The 16,105-nt window shown below is 44.2% G+C and overlaps 1 protein-coding gene and 1 long non-coding RNA gene across 2 annotated transcripts in view; one reads left to right on the top strand and one right to left on the bottom strand.

Annotated features, from left to right (window-relative positions):
* LOC144891397 (uncharacterized) overlaps positions 1-16,105 on the top strand; it is a 31,166-nt gene that overhangs the window by 13,585 nt on the left and 1,476 nt on the right. The window lies entirely within an intron of this gene.
* LOC137422896 (MAPK regulated corepressor interacting protein 2) overlaps positions 9,350-16,105 on the bottom strand; it is a 52,348-nt gene continuing 45,592 nt past the window's right edge. The window contains exon 6 of the mRNA XM_068109539.2: positions 9,350-16,102. The gene's annotated coding sequence lies outside the window, so the exon portion shown is untranslated. The remainder of the gene's footprint in view (positions 16,103-16,105) is intronic.

The raw sequence follows: 16,105 nt of genomic DNA, 5'->3' as shown, positions 1-16,105 counted from the left end.
ATGGGACGGCGGCGAGGTGGTGTGTAACTTCCCCTTGAAATGACCAATCCCTTTAAATCGGTCAGGGTAAAGCTTGCATAGATCGTCTTTGGATGTGACAGGGGGGTGCTGTGATTTGTCCACAACCACAAACCGTAGGGCGGATGATGTTGGTAGGCCTAATATGGCTGAGCCATCAGACTCTGTGACATAAAACTCAGCACCGGGTGTTCTTCCCTGGTATGAGCAGCGTACACGTACAGCCCCGAAGTGAGGTATGTTAGATCCTCCCATGTGCATGGAGGGTAGTCTTCTTGGGGATAGTTGCACCATTCTGGGGAAAGCCGTTAGAATCGAGCTTGCCTGGGAACATTCTTCTGAATATTCTAAGTGGTACAACATTTCCCTGAGCATCTTGGCTTTGAGAGTGGCTGGAGTGTTGCGATGGTTGTCCAGTGTGATGTCTATGATGGCAAATACTTCATCCCGCTATTCACTCGGAGTTAGGCCAGCAGAAGCAGCGAATGTCAGATCGAATGTCAGAGTCTCAAACCCTTCCTCCAGAGTAGGGGAGGCTGGAGCGCGTGCAGGTTGCCCGGTGACAGAGTGCATCCGGCGGTCCAGAATTCTGGATATCCATGGGGACATCTGCGCTGCTGTCGAGTTCTACTGGGTGCGCGCTGTCGCTGGGTGGATTTGCCAACGGCTTTCCAGTGTCCCCGCTTTCCGCATGCATCACATGTGGATCCTGAAGCTGGGCACTTGGTCATGGGGCCCCGGGAGTGATCCCCACCACACCATCGGCAATGATCATTTTGACCATTGGAGCGCTGGAAAACATAAACCGCAGTGTCGTTAGCGAATTGTTCCAGGTGGGCCCAGGTGGCCTCTTCGGTACGAGCTAGGTCCACCACATTGTCCAATGTGAGGGTTTTGTCCTTGCCTAGCAGTTTCTTGGAATTTCTTGTGTCTAGTGCCAATTATTATCTGTTCAATTAGACGGTCTTCCAGCTCTTTATTGGTGTCAAATCTGCACTTTTGAGCATGTAGCCGTAATCTAGTCATGAATTCATCGATGGATTCAGCCGCTGCCTGTTTATAGAGAGCTTCATAAGCGAACCTCTATGGCAATTGCATGTATATGTAAATCCATTCAAAATTTCACTGTCATTCCCCATTCCCTTGGGAACAAAATTTCATGTTGTCATTTCAAATGTCCCTTCCATGATCCGCCATCTTGTCCCTTCCATGATCCGCCATCTTGCTCACGTGATCTTGCTTTGGTCTGGCGCGACCAATAAATTATTTGCACCTGGTGATTAAAATCAATAAATTACAATACAGTACTGTACAGAATGGATTTTGAATTAGAAACCGCTCATCATTTACGCCAGCTACACCGACTTCTTTTTTCCACCAGCTACACCGGCTTCAGTTTTCCACCAGCTACACCGACTTCATTTATAATTCTCAGCACAAGATCAAAAACCTAGCCTAGCTAGGCCTACAGATGTTTGCGAGGGCTGCGTACTCGATCGACTGACCATTGTCCACGAAGCTCTCACTCTACGCAATGCGTATTTTCATATTACTTCTGTAGGTGGAAACGATCGAGTCGGAAATTGGTCCTCGGCTCTAGATGTGTTGTGAACTTCTCCCATATTTTCTTGGGTTGTTTGAAATCGTCAGACGGGTCCCACAAATTGAACATGTGGAGGCCTTGCTGTCCTACCCACAGTAGGATGTTCACAGTAGGCTCCTCTGGGCTCATTCCAGCGAGAGGTCCCTTGAGTACGAGTTCAGCATACTGCTTAAAACGATCAAAGCGGCGAATGCAGAGGGCAGGTCTGGGGCCCGACAGTCCATTCTAGGTGGTTCAATGCCGGACATGTTAGCCATGCTGGTCGTGGGAGAATGTGCGTGTGTCGGCGAGAAAAGAAAATTGGCCGAAGAACATGTCAGCAATGGCGTCTTCCCCGAAGCAGGCCCGAAACGCGCAGAGGTTGGAGCACCGTGGTTTAAAGTGTCAGGGTGGTTTAAAATTTGAACACTGCTGCCACCATGTGATAGATCTGGACCGAGCGAGGTGAGGTAATAACCACGGGAAGAGCACGTACACAAATAACCACGAGCCAGGTACAGTTGCTTGCAAGGGGAGCTGTATTGATTGAACAGTGCACCGGAAGGGGAAGTACCCAGAAGTCCTGCGTATAGGTGCCCGCGGAACTACGTAACTTCCGGTTAGTGCACCCTTCGGGACAACAGTCACGTGATTGGATACGTTGAAAACAAACCACAAAAGGGCACGTGTTACAGCTTACTTCCGGTAGTCTCGCCCTCATCTATAACAAACTCAACAAAAGCACAGAATTATATGAGTAAATAACATACAAGTTGTTGTAGCACAGAATTATTGGTAATGGCAAAGATCCATTAATAAATTCAGTGGTTAACAGGGAGGGGGTCAAATTAATTAACTATTACATATGGACTGATGCTGAGAAGGGACAGAGGAGGGTGGGGGTGGTTTTATTTGAATCATCAATTTTGTTTTTAATTGGAAAGAGCAGTAAAAAGTCGGGTTGAGGCTCATGAAACATCTCTATTTTTACCGAAAACACTAATTCAAAAAATAAAAAAATGCAATGAAAAAACAATATTGTATCTAAATGACAAATTTTGATTGCAACGAGAGTGCTTTGTAAACAATTATAAACCATTATTTTTTTAGAGCCGTCTAGAACAGTGTATGTATGTATGTATGTATGTATGTATGTATGTATGTCCCCTCAAACGTGTACCAATCAGAGCTGAGGATCTGGTCTCATGATAGGGTGATGTGATTATTCTTGTCATTACGGCGGTGCGGCGGCTGACTCCACATACACCGCCATTAAGATTTATATGCCGTTCATGCTGAACATATAGTCGAACCTGTCATATATCACAGTCACCATGCTCTACATTCACGTTTTTCATTCAGTGTGAAACACCAACAAACCGATGGTTAAAATGACCATCAAATATCGAAAGCATCGGCGTTACGTCTCTTCCAACAATACGATACGTGTAGGCCTTAGCATTATGACTCAATGTCCGGATTGTCCGCTTCAGACAAATTAAGCCCAGGTTTCTTAATACAGTGGTATCGTTTCAGTAGTATCGTTTTCGTAGTAATATTAATATTATAGTAAATATAACCATAATACTTTAATCCCAATGTCGTGAATGGAAGGTTGATGGATTGAAGCGGTGTATGGTTCATGAATCAATGATGAGCGGTGTTTGGCACTAATATTAATAAACAAGAATAAACAAGGAAGTAAGGAATTTGCCTCGGTTTTTTAATGGTAATATTTACGAAATAATAACGTAACGTTAATATTGTAACGGATTTGAGAAGTGTAACGGATTTGAGAAGTGTAACAATTTTGAGAAAGTGTAACAAATGTGAAAAGTATGGTTTTGTTGTGTGTAACACCCTTGTAATGTAAAGAATGGTCGCAGCTCGTCTTCTTAGTTAATTCCATAAACCTACACACAGGACACGATATATCCTTTTAAATAGTTAGTCCCTTATTCTCTGTGTAGGCTAAGGATGTGTTTCCCACTAGTTTGACTCTTCATTGCACCGAATTAAATAAGAGTAGGCCCTCCGAAGCCCCATGGCAGCTTCCAAGTGCCAGGTTTGCACTTTGCTGCATTTTCATCTGCCGTCCACTTTGCAGCAGTTGACTCCATTACGCACGAGGTAACGCCGAAGAAGAAAGGTGGGTCTCCACCTCGTCAGAGGGGAGGAGTAAGTCGGCCCCGCTCATCCAACCCAGAACGAGGGGTTTGGCTTGAGGGGGCGGAGAGAGAACGTTTGGGGAAGGTTCGAAAAGGGTGAAGGGCGGGGCCTATATAACCCGCTGCGGGATGCTCCCAAAAAGAGATGAGCTGAGAGGAGGGATGAGTTCTGGGTCCAGGAGATGAGCTGAGAGGAGGGATGAGTTCTGGGTCCAGGAGATGAGCTGAGAGGAGGGATGAGTTCTGGGTCCAGGAGATGCGCTGGAGACGAGCAGGTGTGACCGAGCCGCCATGAGACGTGCCGCGCTGCAGGAGAAACGGACCGGGGCAACGCAAGGAGCGCACGAGGCAGCAGTACGGAGAAAGGAACTTCACCCGCGCAGTTTGGGACCAAAGCTCGGCTTCTTGACGGCGGTGCCTTCTCGTCCGACCGTGCCCAGCACCCGCTGAACCTTCCTTGCCTCTAAAAGCCACCCATCTCCAAGCCATTCCTTCCTGCCTGCATTTCCCCGTGTAAGTGTGATCGTCCGTCTGTCTTTAATGTTGTCCTGGGGTTTATTAATTAAGCTTGAATAGGTAAGCTAATGATTTCACTGTGTGTCTGCTCCTTCCATTTTCTGTATATAACCGACTGCTCTCGTTGCTTTGGCTTGTGAAAATACTTAATAAATCCCGTTATTCCTCCGTACTTCTTCTTCTTCATTCTCGTTCGGTCGCTTTAGAGGTTTCCATATTGAGTAGCTGCGGCGCGATACGGCCAAAGTTTGGGGTGAATCGGGTTTTAGTCGGGGAATAACTGTTCGGCCGCGGTTACACCACCGCTCGGTCAAAATAACATGTAATCCGCGGTCGTAACAATATTATAGTAAATCTAATCATAACACCATGACTAGTCCTTTCGTCATGACTGCAAACATACTGGAAGTTAAAATATATCAGTTTTGTGTCCGTTATGTCATTACGTCTATGCTATCATTAAGACGTCTATGCTATCATTACGACGTCTATGATATCATTACCACGGGCTGACTGCAGCGACCGACATTTTAATTTACAAGTGCACCCGCTCACTACGGGAGCTGCAGAAAGGGCCATTCATCTTTGGGGTATATAGATTACAGTTGATCTATGGTCGGGTCTCAAGAAAATTGGGTGTGTGTTCATTTACCAAGGTTCTTGTGGAGAGATCGCCAAGTTGTTTAAGCATTCAAGCAAGTACTCCATTCAAAACTGTTAAGGAACGGCGGGCTTGGCAAGCGCTAACTATCTGTTTGGTAAATGAGCACACCTCCAACCCTTTTGGGGTATAATCGAGATTACAGTAGATCTTCGCTCAGTTCTGTAAGTAAAACTTATCTCATGGATGTCGAGATTGCTCCAAATTTCTTTGTTTAAAGTTATAAACAGCTTTAGTGACGGTTTGACAAAGCTAATAATATGCCTTTGTGGTTTATAATATTTTACAAGCCCGGCTACGCCGCTTAGACTTTTGGTCTTGTTACATCCGGATAGGGGGTGACTCGTGCTTTCTGTTTCTACATTGCAGAACCTACACCTGTCCAATTGACCCAGTCCTGCCATCTTTGTAGTGTCCTTGATCTTGGGTATTAATAATGATTCGTTCTCTGTCCCAGTTGAGCTTACTTCTTTTTAGCCATTCCAGTGATCCTTCTTTGTCTATCCCCACTTTGTCCAACTCTTTTTTTTATATTTCCCTGCTCCTTTGTCTTTCTCCTAGTTGTCACTCTACATCTGCTGGTGTTTCATCTTGTATTGTTCTTTTGTCTTTTTTTTGCTATCGTTGGGGCTGTATTCGTTGCTGTTTCGCTTTGGTAAGTGACATCTAATCACACCTGTTTTTGGAAGTTTTTTGTAAGGTGAGTGAGAGATACCTTTTCTGGTGTGTTGTGTTAATGCTTGTAAACAAATTTTATTTGGTAGTCTATTGAGCTTTTCATGTACTCTGGTAATCCTAGTCGTCGCTCTGTGCACTTGATTGAGTTTTTTTTTTTTAAACGCTTGTGGCCAGTTTACTATTCCGCAGCTGCACTGCAACACTGGTACTGCTTGTTGGTTTATGGCTTCGATTGTTTCTTGGGGTGAGATATGTTTTCAGGATCAGCCTCTTTCTACACAGGTATTCGTTGGTAATTGTTTTGCGCATTTTTTTATGACAGATTTGGTGGTCCTCTTCTACTCCAAGGTATTTGTAAGATGCTTTGTTGTCGAGCTCCTGTATTGTTGTATCTAGGTCGATTTTTATGTTGTCCGTTTCTATTTGTCTACCTTGCATGAATGTGCACTTGGCACACTTATCTACAGTCACGTGAAAAAGTAAGTACACCCCATGTAAAGTTGACTTTTTCAACATACTTCAACATACAGCTATTTGATCTTCATTTCAACATAATATTGATAGATAATGGTGATATAATATAACAAATGTCATGAAACATTTACATTTTGTAGTCTATTGTATAATTTAAATAAACATAAATGCAAATTTCACATGTGGAAAAAGTAAGTACAACCTTGGCTCTAATAGGTGGTATTGCCCCCTTTGGCAGAAACAACCTCAAGTAGGCGTTTCTTATAACTGTCTACCAGTCTCTGACATCGACTGGGAGAAATTTTTGCCCACTCCTCCATGCAGAATTCTTTCAGCTGTGCGATGTTTGAGGGGTTTCTTGCATGCACAGCTCATTTCAAATCCCCCCACATCTCGATGGGATTTAGATCCGGGCTTTGACTTGGCCATTCCAGAACCCTCCATTTCTTTATTTTCAGCCATTCCTCAGTGCATTTACTGGCATGTTTAGGGTCATTGTCATGTTGCAAGGTCCACCTTTGGTTGAGCTTCAACTTTCCAACAGATGGCCTCACATTATCCTCAAGCACCCTTTAGTACAATGAAGAATTCATAGTGGATTCTATGATGGTGAGCCGCCCAGGCCCTGATGCAGCAAAGCTGCCCCAAACCATAATATTGTTATGTGGATGTGGTAGAGCAATATGTAGAGCAGTTAGATCTGAGTAGGTAGCATGCTTTGTGTGTCGCGGTAAGGAAAACTACCTTGTAATAAGTTCATGTGTAGGCGTTTTGTCGGGTTAAGATGTATAATTGTGAATCCACCAGGAGGTTCGAGTGATAAGTAGTGTAGGGATTAAGGAGTAGTGCCCCTGTGTGTCCTCCCCTGGTGGGCCAAACCTTTGTCCCTTTTGGCACTGCACACCACTGACATTAGTTAGGACCTTTAGTACAACACTAAATTACGCCCTCCCCCCTGACATGACTTGGGAAGAGACCAGGCCAGGACACCACCGATAATGGCCGCCGCCACCTACACCTCCAGACAGGCCTATCCACCTTGAGTACCACGCCCAGGAGGGCTGTGCTCGTTTGGCACGAATGGACGCGGGAGGCGCAAAGCGGGTCGACAGAGGACGGGAAGTTACAAGGCTCTGATTCGTTGGCACCGCGCCAAAGCTGACGTCACCGGCCGGGGATATTAACGAGGCAGGATGCCATTTTGGGCAGTTGAGCAGGACTGGCAGTTGGACTTTTCGTGCGCAGAGTTGATGAACGAGCGCCGAACGCCATTTCAAGCAGTTACATTCCTGGCAGCCGAATTGAGTCGTTCAGAGATCCCGAAATCTAGCGGATTCCTGGCAGATTCCTGGAAGATTCGCGGCCTGAGTTGGCCGTCCCGGTGAGATCCGAGTTGGCTTGTTGACCGTGTATGAAGGTCGACCTCGTGGTGATCGGTGCTTGTTGCTTGGAGCGAGGCGTGCCACGGGACGAAAGGAGCCGCGTGTTGGACGGCGGCCAAAGCCAACGACAAAGACGAGATAAGGCCGCATCCGTGAATACACTTTACATAATGGACGTGTTATTTTGGTATTCATATTCCCTCGTCTTGTCTCTGATATCTGTGTGTGTGGGATCCCAAATTAGGCATTAGGTTTATCGTCACATTTTCCTGTCCCTGCTTTTTCATTTAATAAACCCTTGCATTATTTTTGTACATATACCTGAACGCAGTTTTCCGGGTGATTAATTTAATAGATAAGGCTGCAGGGCTCTCGTCGCCCCCCTCCATCCCGCAAGCTTGGGCAGCTTTGGTTTCGGAGTCCGCCATTGAGTTTCCGCCTCAGGGGCTAAGGCCTTCGTGATCGGCATCCGCGACCGCCTGATATTAATTTCGGCGGTTGCGCGACAATATTTCCACCACCATGCTTTACAGTTGGTATCAGGTTCTTGTGCTCAAATGCTGACTTTGGTTTTCGCCAAACATGTCTTCTGGTACTTTGGCCAAATAGCTCTACCTTTGACTCATCTGTCCAGAGCACATTGTTCCAGAAGTGCTGGTCTTTGCCGAGGTGTTCATTGGCAAACTTTAGTCTTGCCCTGATGTTCTTTCTGGACAGCAAAGGTTTCCTCCTGGCACACCTCCCATGTAGATCAAATTTGTGCAGCCTCTTTCTAATGGTAGGCTCGTGCACTTTGACATCAACAGTGGCAAGAGCGACCTGTAGGTCCTGTGATGACATTCTGGGGTTCTTCGAGACCTCTTTCAGCATATTGCGGTCTGCTCTCGGGCTGAACTTGCTGGGGCGGCCTGGCCTGAACAAGTTGGCAGTTGTTTGGAATCTTCTCCACTTGTAGATGATCTTCCGGACAGTCGAATGATTGATTTCAAATTGTTTGGAGATCTTTTTAAATCCCTTCCCAGACTCGTCGGCATCTATAACCTTCTTTCTGAAGGCCTCAGAGAATTATTTGGATCTAGGCATGGTGACGCCACATACTTCAACAACAAAGAGCAAACCAAACGAAATGTCTGAGGTTTAAATAAGACAGGTTCCTCCAAGATCCTCTCTAACGATGTTCTAACCATTTGCACCTGAGCTGGTGCACCTGTTTCTAATTTTAGGTATTTGAAGTAGTGATAAATGTAGGGGTGTACTTACTTTTTCCACATGTGAAATTTGTATTTATGTTTATTTAAATTATACAATGGACTACAAAATGTAAATGTTTCATGATATTTGTTATATTATATCACCTTTATCTATCAATATTGTTGAAATGAAGATCAAATAGCTGTATGTTGAAATATGTTGAAAAAGTCAAAACTTTACATGGGGTGTACTTACTTTTTCACGTGACTGTAGGCCAAGCTCCATTTGGATGTCGTTGGAGAACCGTTTTATTAATTTCAGTTCTGCCAAAAAAATTTTGGAGTATTAAATCATCCATATACAGTAGATGCGTCACCTTTCTTGTTTCATTGGACGTTCTTTTGTGTGTGTGTGTGTGAAATGGGGGGGGGGGGGGGGGGGGAGGAAAGGGCGGAGGGGGGTTACCTTTTTATTCTTTAGAACACTGTTTTTTATGGGTGAAAACACAACTTCCATCCACCTTCAGTGGCGGAAGATAAAACTCAGAAGAAGTTCAGAGGTAAGTCCGTTGGCACATCATGGACAGGATGGTACCAAGCTAAGACCATTCCCAATGGTTTAGACCCTTCAGCAATAACACAAGGAAGTACACAAGTTAAAAAGCAAAACGTGACGAGCATTGGAAATTTACTCAATCTTTATTCGTAAATCAGGAATAAGAGGAAGAAGAAGACAAGGCATCGCGAATGTTGAAGCACCGTTTGACATTTGTTAGACATATGAATCGGAAATGCGTTGGGAAAACAAAACCAGGGGTTCAATTTAAAACAGAGGGAAAGGAATCATTTGGAGCTGTGTACACATAGGCACACGATGATGTCGGCATTTTATCATGATCAAAACAACACAGATAGCACTTCCACTCCAGCTACTGCTACTGTCAATCTTTAATTTCTAGCAAGAAAGTCTTACAGGCAAAGAGCTGTTGCCACGGACACACAGCACACTCCTTGGATAGTCCTCTTCTGTTGAGCATTATGACATCATAAGGAAGCACACACTTCTTTAGTACTGTTATATTTGTAAAGTCGGGGGTTGGGGTCAATCTTTAGTTATGAGATCTTAACCACTTAGTCTTAGGACCTTTTCAACTGCATCAAGGACATGTATTGGAGATATGTTGGATGATGTAGTGAGAGGGAGCGAGAGATAGCGAGATGGAGAGAGAAAGGGAGAGAGAGAGAGAGAGAGAGAGAGAGAGAGAGAGAGAGAGAGAGGGAGAGAGGGAGGGAGAGAGAGAGGGAGAGAGAGAGGGAGAGAGAGGGGGAGAGAGATAGCGAGATAGAGATAGAGAGAGAGAGATAGAGAGATAGAGATAGAGACAGGCCTAGTCTATTTAGATATGGAGAGGTTAAGGACATCATTTCATGTCATGTGTTCTCTCCTGTCGAACTGGGCAAGTGCAAGAGTTTTCTCTCCCACCATCAAAAGGAAATGGCTCCTCCCCTCACCTCCAATCAAAGGAAAAAGGATCCCCCCTCAGCCGTCTATCAACATGGAGGAGGGGGACCTTGGATTGTTCCAGCTCCATCATTGGTGGGATGTCTGAGTCGCCGACAAATCTAATGTGCCCTGGGCGAGAGAACCCCCCGAGTAGTGATTACTGGACCCCACAAGATGGAGAGCCGTGATTAGCCAAGTGTGATCAGTCTACGGGAAGGGGAGAACTGGAACAACAAGGCAGTACCTGCCCTTTGCAGTCTCCCTCACCCTCACCACCTTCCTCTCCCCCTCCCCCCCTTCACTCTCTCTCTCTCTCTCTACCCGTCCGCAAACGAGGACAGTCAAATACCAATACATAGAATGTCAAGATAATCACGTGGTCCCAAGTTCTCTCGATCTTCGACATAGGTCCCAACTGGCTCTTCGCTTGCTGTTTTACTCACTGAGCACTGGGACGACCTGGCCGGGTAGGCCTACTTGCTCTCTCAGGGCATGCTCTCCTGCAGTTCGGCCTAGGCTTTTCACCCTGTGCTATTTCTCCCTCTTACTTTTCAATCGTGATGCTCAATTCTGTGTATGGTCGTTGTCTGTGTGGTGTCAGTGGGGTTGAACTTTATTTATTTTTTTGCCATGTTATTACGTTATGTGTCTGTGATTTAATGCCCTCTGTCTCGTATGCAATTAAAGTATTTATTTCCTTAAGGCTGCGTGTGCCTCGCATTCCCGCCATTTTGCCACGTCAACGGTTGTGTTTAATTGGTATCCCTGGAGGCCGAAATAAGCAATATGTTTGAATTTGATAGCATCCGTGTTTATACATCATGAGATTAGTGACGCATCACGCAATCACGGTACCATTTCAGAAAAATTTGTCTTGTGCTGGTCATCTGTGAAGCTTAGCTTTAGCGAGATCAGTTCCTGCCTAAACAGTGAAGGAGCGCTTTTGGGTTGGGGGCTCGAGGCCGTCCACACGACAGTACTTTTCAATCATTATCCTTTAGAGAGGAACAATAAATATGTAGCTAGAGGATATGCACAGATAAACCACTTTGCAATGCAGTACCTCAGTCTTGTGGGAGTACGTGTGATCGTGTCACCACATTTGATCGTGTCACGTGTCACCATGTGATCGTGTCACCACGCAGTCAAACAACGTCTATTTCAAATGGGAAAACAACATCGATGAAACAAAACTGCGTCACGGGCAAAACGCATTTTAATCTCTCCGTTCAACGATTAATAAAAAATAACAAAATGATATTTATCTTCAAGTCATCTACCCCTGCCCTGACAACTACCTATCTTTAGACTACCACCCCCCAATAAACTGAGATCTTGCTCAGAAATTCCCTCTCCAGGTCCATTTCAGTTTGGCCAAAAGATTTTATCAACTAAGTTTGTGTCTGCATCCATCTTCTCCACCCTGTGCGTCCTCCCCTAGCCCTCATTCTTCCCAACACCCCTTATTTGTCGAGGTCTCCCTATATTTTGTCCCTCAACCTCGTTGTTGGTGTGTTTCGCCCCTCTCGTTCTACTATTAATTTTGTTTTGTTACATGCCGATCCGTTCTAGCTCCTCCACGGCCCTCAACTTTGTTCGTTGGTGTAATCTTCTTTCCACAAGATTGACTGTCATGGATCTCCACCTCTGTGTATCCTGTGATGCCCTCATACACATTCCACATATGTTGACTGCACCCAATCCTTTATATCCGTCATCCATTTTCTCTTCTGCCTCCCTCTCATACGTTTTCCATTAATCTTCTCCTCCAATAATTGTCTCTGTCTTCTAAAGACTTTGTACATATATACAGTGCCCTTCATAACTAAGTATTGGAACAGTGAAGTCAAATTTGTTATTATTACTATATACTCAAATTTGGCTTTGAGATCAAAATATTATGAGAGTACAGAAGGTCAGAGTTTATTTCTTGGTATTTCTATGTGTATATGTTTTACCATTTTAGAACAATATCACTTTTTATGTTTCACTCCCCCCAACCCCCATTTTGGGGAGTCATAAGTATTGGAAGATATGCCTGTCAGGTGTTTCTTCCTGCATTGATTGTTCACACATAAGAGCGTAAATGTCTATAGTCTTGGTTTTAGGCTTTGCTTTTGCCTATGGGGTCAGTCAGCATAAATCGACATGAAGACCAGAGAACTGTCTGAAAAAACAAGCAATTTGGAAGCTGAAAACAGAAAAATTAAATTTGAATAATAGCACAAAATTAGGCAGAGCAAATGCAACAATTCAAAATATATTAAAAAAGAAAGAAACCACAAAAGTACTTAATAATGGACAACAGCTGGAACGGCCAAGAAAAACAACTGTGGTGATGACAGAAAAAACATCAGGGCTGTGAAGAAAAACCCCGAAACGCTCGTCATTGACATCACCAACAACTCCCAGAGTGTTGGGGTGAAAGTATCACAATCTACCATTCAGAAAAGACTTCGACAGCAGAATTACAAAGGTTACACCACAAGATGCAAACCTCTCATCAGACCAAAAATAGAAAAGCCAGATTAGAATTTGCCAGGATGTAGAGGTGAGCCAGGAAAAAAGTTTTATGGACAGATGAGACCAAGATAAACCTTTACCAAAGCGATGGAAAGGTGAAAGTGTTGAGAAAGGAAGGAACTTAAGATGATCCAAAGCATACTACATCTTCTGTGAAGCATGGTGGAGGTAGTTTCATGGCTTGGGTACCTCTGGAACTGCTCACTCATCTTTATTGATGATTTAACGAATGATGGCAGCAGCAGAATGAATCCGGAAGTGTACAGGAACATTTTGTCTGCCTATGTAAAATAAAATGCCTCCAAACTCATTGGGCGGCGCTTCACCATGCAGCAAGACAATGACCCAAAACACACTGCTAATATAACAAAGGAGTTCATCAGGGGAAAAAGTGCAAGGTTTGAGACAGGCCAAGTCAATCTCCTGATTTAAATCCAATGGAGCATGCATTTCACTTCCAGAAGAGGAGACTAAAGTCAGAAACCCCCCAAAACAAACAACAACTGAAAATGGCTGCAGTGAAAGGCTTGGAAAAGCATCTCAAAGGAATATACCAAGAGTTTGGCGACGTCGATGGGTCACAGGTTCGATGCAGTTATTGCAAGCAATGGATATGCAACCAAATACTAACTATTATACTAGTTTAACTTACTTTAGGTTAATTTTATTCCAATATTTACACTTATCTAAAATGTGGGACTGAACATAAAAAGTGATACTCTTCTACAATGGTAAAACATATACAAATAGAAACACCAAGAAATAAAATCTGACCTTCTGTACACTCATAATATTCTGATCTCAAATCTAAATTTCTCGAGTATATAGTAATAATAATAAATTTGACTTCACTGTTCCAATACTTATGGAGGGCACGGTACTTACGGAGTGCCTAACATCTTGTAAATCCTCCAGCTCTGTGTCAATTGTCTGGTCTTCCAATACAGACAGAATAGTCTTCACACACAATGAGAAATCCATTGCATATAACACGTCACCCTCTTGTCCAACGTGAAGAAAAGTTCACCTTGATATATCAATACCGAAGGTGATGGTTTAACGTTTACTTTTTCCTCACAGGGCCTTAAACACAACAAATGAGGTTTCCTTTCTGGGCCGTTCAACACAAGTAATGAGGCTCGACTTGGTGTCCTCCCTTGAACATAGAGTTGAATCTCACAAATTAACGGAGTAGTCCTCAAAGTGGAAACGCGTTTTAAATGATACGATATTCAGTTTGAATCGAAAGCATGCACTCTAAATCACCCATTTTGTCTTTGTCGAATTTTGGGTAATTTACTTTTCCCCGAAAAGTTCTGACGCAATTGGCAAGACTTAGTCTAGTGGGATGTTTGTATGAAAATGGTGGAAGGTAATCCGTTGGTTCAGATAGAACCGGAGGGTCGTGGGTACGACTGCCACGATCCTCCAATGCAAAGGTAATTCAATTGGGCCACGATCGCGTCACAAAGTATTCCATTCCAAGGGGTGCAGCCATGCCGACGTGTTCGGAGCCATGAGCAGAGCTGGACGTTTCTTCTTGCTCATGGACTGTGGTCGACACGATTGTTGTGCAACCGTATGTACGCATGACGAGCAGTGATAGGGACAGTGTTGAGTTCCCCATAGTACAGCTTTGCTCTTGGTGCTACCCCGACTTTGATAACGTTGCCCTTCATTTGCTCGGAACCAAATTTCAGCTTTAGCTTTCTACCCCGACATTGCTTCACGGAGCAAAGCACACCTTTAGATAATACCTGCACTGAAATGCGAATGAGCACCTTTTGCATTCCTCAAATTTTTCGTCAGGTCACCCTGCATATTCCCCTCTGCCAAAGGTGCCAACAAATATTCAAACTCAATAAGAGCAACCAGCTGGGCCTTCACTGCAACTGGCAATTTGCCTTCGGTATTACGGGGGCTAATAATGTGATGAAGCAATGGACCAATGAGCTAGCTGTTCCACCAGATGGAATATGTGTTTGCATCCCACCATGGTTGAAGGTGGGGACACAGGCACACAGCAGAAGCAGAAGGTGGGATGCAGGAAGGAGAAGATGGCGCTAAAGCTGTTCCAGCACAGGAACAGTTTGTGGTGCGGATGAGGTATTACACATTCCAAACGTCGTTCCAACTATTGATACTATTTTTTTTTTGTACAAATACAGGTTCATAGACGATTTGTACGACAGACCGTGCGCATGATGGCCATTGTAAATTTGTAGTAGGAACCAATCAGAGAAGCACAGTGTGCAAGCTCGGCGGACGAGAGGGCTTTGTAGAAGAGGCACTGGGGAGAGAAACAAACAAAATTGGAAAAGAAAAAGAAAGATTATCAAAAAAGAATTCCCGTAAATTACTCGTACAGTACATGGAAATGGATTTTTTTCATCTCGACCGATTCTCAGGCAAGTACCAACCACAACGTATGACGTGTCGTGATGAATTGGCACATTCCACAATCAAACGTTGTAGATTTAGGAGTGAAATCCAGTTGGCAGCAGAAAAGCAAGGCCAGCCAGCGAATTGCCGGTGCTCTCCATAGACCTGCAGCTCAAGGCCGACTTAGAGGCTGACCTTTGACCCATGCAAGGTGATGTGCAAAATGATGCTTTGTGGGACATTGACTCCAAAGTAAAAATAAAAATCACTATAGTGTGCACTCTCATCATTTCAAGTAATATTGCTACGCAAAAAAATCGCATTAAAAAATCACGACACAACTGGAGTTGTGCAACCAGTGGTGTTTTTAAATTCTGTAATAAAACCAGATTGCATCAAGAGATTATCAACAGCATCATGGGATATTCTTAAGGGTCACAACTTCCTGCTGTGGACCATTAAGAGGGAGTTGTGAAATTGATATTCGAGCAGTGTGGCAGCAGCGGCAATGACTTTTCTCTAGCTGGAATGGCGCCCAAGACGTAAGGCTCAGATTATCAGAAAAGAAAAGACAATAAGTGGTGTGGACAAAAATTAGTTTTTTTTAAGTTTGTTCAAAGAAAAAAAAACAACAACAAAGGAAAGAAAATCCAATTTGGAGAAAGTTGGGTAGTGCAACCTTCAAAAGGCACGATAGTGTCGGTTCACAGATGGGGTGAAATAAAACAAGGTGGCAAAAGTAACGGGACTCACGAATGCTCCATCAGTTTGTCCATCATTTAAATGTGCACAAAGTTTGGATATGGCCATGCGGTTGGCACTGCCGGACGAGCGGTCTTACCCTAAGGATGGCCATTCGGGTAAGAAAGCACGTGTACAAGGCTAGTGTTGTATCGTATATCGAGAACCAAAGATACCTGTTTCAGTTTTATTTCGGACTGAGGCCTTGCTGTTGACAGCGTGTGGCTTTTGGCACATCGCACAGAGAGGTTCCACGTAGAGAAGATGCATATGCGATGCGTGCCTT

The sequence above is a fragment of the Myxine glutinosa genome, chromosome 3, assembly GCF_964187855.1.
Source record: "Myxine glutinosa chromosome 3, kmMyxGlut1.1, whole genome shotgun sequence".
NCBI lineage: Eukaryota > Metazoa > Chordata > Myxini > Myxiniformes > Myxinidae > Myxine > Myxine glutinosa.
The sequence above is the reverse complement of the archived record's forward strand: the minus strand, read 5'-3'. Positions and strand labels throughout refer to the sequence as shown.